This window comes from Coenobita brevimanus, chromosome 16 (genome assembly GCF_032717465.1).
Source record: "Coenobita brevimanus isolate Jiangsu-jjx chromosome 16, ASM3271746v2, whole genome shotgun sequence".
Classification (NCBI taxonomy): Eukaryota; Metazoa; Arthropoda; class Malacostraca; order Decapoda; family Coenobitidae; genus Coenobita; species Coenobita brevimanus.
In genome coordinates, this window is record NC_136969.1 from 30,392,280 (window position 1) to 30,398,269 (window position 5,990).

At 40.7% G+C, this 5,990-nt stretch overlaps 1 non-coding gene across 1 annotated transcript; it reads right to left on the bottom strand.

Moving 5' to 3' along the window:
• Positions 1-2,853: 2,853 nt before the first annotated feature.
• Positions 2,854-2,972, bottom strand: LOC145391091 (5S ribosomal RNA). Its single transcript, XR_013895780.1, has one exon. It is a non-coding gene; the product is annotated as a 5S ribosomal RNA (ribosomal RNA).
• Positions 2,973-5,990: the final 3,018 nt, after the last annotated feature.

Consider the following 5,990-nt stretch of genomic DNA (forward strand, 5'->3'; position numbering starts at 1 on the left):
TTAACACAAACTCAAAAGCTCTGCTGGGAGGTAATTTATATTTTCATTTATTTCCTTTTTTTATTGCCTCAGTTTCCATCATCTATACGGAAGTGTATTTTTATTTTCATTTAATTTGGAAAGAAGTTGCAATAGCCGTAAGAAAAAACTGGTCTTAATTCTACAACAACCTCAAGTTACGATTTTGCGTAGGCTCGATCCCTAACGCTTAACTTGAGGTTCTTCGATTATATCTAAGGGGTGGCCACAAACAAATCGCCTCCAAGTCGCCCTGGCCCCTGCCATTTCGTTGCCCAATCCCCAGCTTATATCCTCCTCTCTCATATACCTCTCTACTCCATCCCTTCATCTCATCCACGGTCTCCCTCTCCCTCTCTCCCCATTTATTTCATTCACATACACTCTTCTAGTCAGTCTTTCACTCTCCATCCTCTCGTTCATGTATACCCACTAAAAAAAAAAAAGGTGGAGGAGGGGGAAGAGGAGGAGAGGAGGAGGAAGAAGAAGTTATAGTAGTAATAGTAGTGGTAGTAGTAGTGGAAGAAGAATTAGATTTGAGAGAGAGAGAGAGAGAGAGAGAGAGAGAGAGAGAGAGAGAGAGAGAGAGAGAGAGAGAGAGAGAGAGAGACCCCCTCTCATTCATCCCTCTCCCTGCAACACATCCAACACTGAGGCTCTTATGACTCACTCTCAGCTTAATAAAATCGTCTGACAGCTGGAAAATAATGTGAAAATCGTCCTGTCCGTAAGTGTTAATTTCCAGGCTCTTATCTATTTAGCCCTCTCTGTCTCTGTCTCTGTCTCTGTCTGTCTGTCTCTCTCAGCTGAACAAAATCGCCTAGCGTCTCTCTCTCTCTCTCTCTCTCTCTCTCTCTCTCTCTCTCTCTCACTGGAGCAGGATACTAAAGTTGCCCCTTCCATGACAGAATCAGTGTTTTTCTTAATTTGTATTTTTGGTCATCAACAATAATTATTTTAGCGTATTTCACTAAATTGGCGGTAATAGCATTTGATAAAATTATACTAGCAAATAAATATGACTAGAAAACAGAATATTTACACTTGTCATAGAGTATTTTCACAGGACGCTTTAAAATTATGGGGATAGTGTTAAAGTTTTGCTTATACAGAGATCTGCCAAACACTTTCGTCAGATGGATCAGAAGAGGGGTTAAGGAAGGGTAAAACCTATTATTTTTTGGAATTCAGTCATTAACCATAATTTCTGTTCGACCTGTATCGCTAGTAGCAGGGCCAGAAGTGTTAGTAGTAGTAGTAGTGGTGGTGGTGGTGGTGGTAGTAGTAGTGGTAGAAGTAGTGGTGGTAGTAGAGGAAGCAATCCCAGGCTGCAGGATTAGTTTGCCTTCTGTATGCAGCCAAGTTGAAAAAGTATAGGTACTGTTCTCTAAGAAATAACACAGCCATCAAATATAGCAAAACGAAGAAAATATGGGCCAAGTTAAGGTGAAAGAGGTATGGGCAGTGTTCTCTAAAAATTAACACAGCCGTCAAATACAGTAAAACGAAGAAAATATGGGCCAAGTTAAGGTGAAAGAGGTATAGGTATTGTTAGCTAAAAATGAGCACAGACATCACATATAGGAAAAGAACGAAAATCTAGGCCAAATAAAGGTGAAAGAACTATAGGTACTGGCCTTTAAAAAAATGCCATCTGAAATAGCATTTTTTTTTTTTTTTTACATCTCCTGAGGATTGTCTGGTGTCCCAAAATGAAAGGTTAACAATATTTGTACACTTTTAAAGGAATTTATGAAAATGTATTAAAAGGGAGAGTGAGATATTATCCATTTATTTCCTTGTGTCTTTTATCGATATATTATTAGTTAAATATGGTCTCTTGTGTTTATTGGAATTGAGTAAAATGATTGTAAGGAAATCGTAAATGGAGAGGAGAAAGGACTTTGAGGATTTAGAGGGAAAGGGAATAAGAGAGAGAGAGAGAGAGAGAGAGAGAGAGAGAGAGAGAGAGAGAGGACGTGGATACATGTCTCAATCATTTTCTTTCCTCTCTCTCTCTCTCTCGGTTCAGGTTTGTCCAAGCCCCCCTTAGTGCTAATTTGTGCTTTTCATCCGTGCTTTTTCATACATTTTCTCCTATCTACTCACCTCTTACCCCTCCCCCCCAAACACTGATTCCCTGCCTCCCTCTCCCCTCTCTTCCTGTTGCTTGTCCCATTCTCTCTCTCTCTCTCTCTCTCTCTCTGTTTAATTGCAATACACATCACCAAAATATTTGCAGTATTCGTTCCGCGCAACAGCAAATATTTCAATTTTGCTGCTTTGAATGGAAGGCCTGTCAGAAATCATGTTGTGGAAATATCAAATTGCTTTTTTTTTTTTTTCGGTCATGGAACCTGTCATCCGAGAGAAAAAAGTTGGAAAAAATAAAAATGAACAAAAACATGTGAACTGCTTCATACATTTCGAATCTGACACCAGATGTAAAGCACAGAGAGAGAGAGAGAGAGAGAGAGAGAGAGAGAGAGAGAGAGAGAGAGAGAGAGAGAGAGAGAGAGAGGATGCCCTTTTTTAAGACTTAAATTTTTATCGAGAGCTAAATCTTCTCAATCTTATGATCCCAATAATACAAAAGATAAAACAGGATATATTTTCACTAAATCAGTCTTCACCTTATTGAAGTGGACAATACATTTTCTTTACCCAGACCCCCGCAGTGAATCTGATGACTCTAATATGGACTGATCCATCCATCCATCCATTGCCAGACGCCATGTATCCCAAACGGGGTGGCCCAGGGCTCAGAGTTAATTGTTTTACAGGGAGGGGCACTAATCCTCCACCAACCCCACTTGACACGTAGGGAGAACGTTATGCCAACAGCATCTGGTGTTCCCAGGCGGTCACCCATCCAAGTACTAACCAGACCCAACGTTGCTTAACTTCGCTGATCGGACGGGAAGCGGTGTACTCAACGTGGTATGGCCGAAATACCCACAGATCCAGTCATCACCAAAATCCTATCCGAAAAGGGAGGAAAAACTTGGGATTACTTCTCAGGGAAACTGGACCCGCTCACTGCCTTGCCAACAACCCAAGAAACTGAGTGTAAAAAGCCTGGCTATACATCAACACTCCCATCTCAGAGTCCGGCGCCTTCAAGCTCCCCCTTAATACCAACTTCTGCAGCACCCAAGTTGTTTCTCGTGTTTTCTTCGGCATTTATGGCGAGTGTTGAGGGAGGGAGAGAGATGAAGGACCGGTGTTTGGGATTTCGTACACGATTTGGGTACACACACACACACACACACACACACACACACACACACACACACACACACACACACAAGCCTCCATAATACAAGTCTATAGCATGTGTACTGTATTTGTGAGAGTAGGAGGAGGGTGTGCAACCAAGATGAAGATGACCTGACATGGTAAGAAAAAAGCGAGATTACGAGGTATGAACGTTGAGGAAGAAAAAAAAGAAGTAGATAACTGGAAAAATGCAGTTGCTAGGGTTATAATCCTTCTGAAGCTTGACAATCAATGAAATATCCCACCAAGAGGCGCATTTCTAACCTCTGCTAAGCTTAAACTGTGTATAAGACTGCTTGAATTTACGCTTCCCTTCACTCATGCAGCTACTAAAAGCTTGAGTCAAACTGGAGTTACTAAGGCGAAAAAATACGAAAAGTAAAGGAATCTGTGTAATAGTTAAGTAAAGGAGACTAGTTTATTAATTGGTTAGGAGTCTTTATAGTACTTCCCTAGGTGTTCCTGAAGGGATGACTAACGAATATGAATTACACGCTTGGATGGGGCAGCCTGTGGGATGGAAGTGAGCATTTTGATGGCTTGAAGGGGGGGCGAATGGACAAGAGAACCGTTTCACTGGATACTCTGTTGTAACTATTAAATCTATTATATTATCCCTGTTTATCGATTGTATGTTTAGTTTTATTCGACGGAACTGGGTCACTCATATAGTTTGCATACTAAGTCGCGGCTGCATGAAATTCGATGAGCTTTGGTTATGACAATTTATTTATTTATTTATTTTTTGGTTATGACTTTTTTTTTTTTTTATAGTGCAGTTTGTGAGAGTGGCCCAATTCCTTCAAGTAAAAATAAACAGGCTATAGACTAATACGCTTAGAGAGACTGATAGACAGGCAGTTGTATTTCACTTTTTTTTTTTATTTTGTCTGCTAGATTTTTGCAAGTATTTTTAATGTTCTCAGTCCCCACCATCACCATGTCCATCTCTGTTTCCCCATCCATCATTCGTCTGCTTCACCTGCGACAACTATACTCTTTTCACTTAAACTTGGCCTTAAAATGCCATCTTTCCGTCTATAGTACTTAATTCTGACAATAGATTAGCACCTGAGTATAATGCTAGTCACGAACAAGTGCTTTAGAGAGGACGCAGAGATGAAGCATTTTCCTGTCACTGAGCTACGGGAAATAAGCCGTAAATAGAAGAGAATCTATTTCAAGTTGAAGCGAAGGAATTAAAGCAGATAGGCAAACTCTCTCTCTCTCTCTCTCTCTTTCTCTCATATTCGACGCCATCACCTCTCTTCCCTCATGTATGTATGTATGTATATATATGAGAGAGAGAGAGAGAGAGAGAGAGAGAGAGTGTCAATCCTTGCTCTCTTCCGTCCACCTACGCTATCTACACACACCAGTACATTTCCGCTACGCAGATATCAGAGTGAATGCTCCTAAAACTAACCATATTCTCTTTCTCTCTCTCTTTCTCTTTCTTTCTCTCTCTCTCTCTCTCTCTCTCTCTGTTTAATGGTGAAATGGAGTAGGGTGCTTGGTCATAATGTCGAAGGAGATATATAGGAGCGTACTATAGAAAGGATGTATGGCCACGAAAAAAGAATTCAATGAGGAAATATGCTAGAGAGAGAGAGAGAGAGAGAGAGAGAGAGAGAGAGAGAGAGAGAGAGAGAGAGAGAGAGAGAGAGAGAGAAAAGCCATGGGTGAACTGACAGCGCTGTGAACAGGACTGGACAAAAAAGGACGATGATTTTAAGTGGTCAGCACAAAAAGGAGGAAACGGGGGGGAGGGGGGGAGACGTGTGGGAAGAGGGATGTGTGTGTGTGTGTGTGTGTGTGTGTGTGTGTGTGTGTGTGTGTGTGGAGGAAAGGGTGTGGAGACTTCCTTCTCCCTCCCTCCCTCCCTTCCTCTCTCTCTCTCTCTCTTTAACACCTGTATTCTCTTTGGCAGTTTCATTTATATACCTATTCCTTAGCTATTTTTCCTATTGATTGCACCTTAATATTCCTTAGTATATCATTTATAACTTTCGGCAATGGAAAGTATGGCTTAGAATGAAGTAAAAAATTTGGGAACAGAGGAACCACTTGTATAAATCAATTCCAAGTCTATTTTACCCCCAATAATACCTTCAGATTATTTTCTTCTCAGGAAGGATTTCTCGTGATGAGGAGATTACTGTACAGTAGAAGCTCCATTAACACCCATTACATTTTTATTTATTTTTTCTTGCTACTGTCTCGCCATTCTACTTAAAGGAAACCCACCCGTAGTGATGGGTTATTTTTTTTCGATGCAAAACCATGTGACTATTAAGCCAAGGATACGGGGTTAAGACTGAACCATTTAGCTGTTGGAGGGTTTTGGAATTCTTCATACTCAGGCTAGGACCAGACAATTAAGTTAAGATGAGACATGAGAGTGTATAAGAGTGTATAATTTAACCTATTTGCTGCTATGAACTCACTTAAATACTTTTATTCAGGAGTGCAGGGGATTTTGTTCAGCTGAGGACGGAGACTAAAAATGCCAGTCTGTCTTCATTGACCTCTAGACTGTTGGAAATTCCCTCAGTCGACTAAAGTAGCTTGCATTTTTGCCATTTTATTTATTTATTGATCATTCAGTACAAGCCCCAACACTCTGGGGAACTTTGTAGCTGAAGGCCATGCAGAAACTGTACATAAGGGCCTACATAAAATAGCTAAGTGTA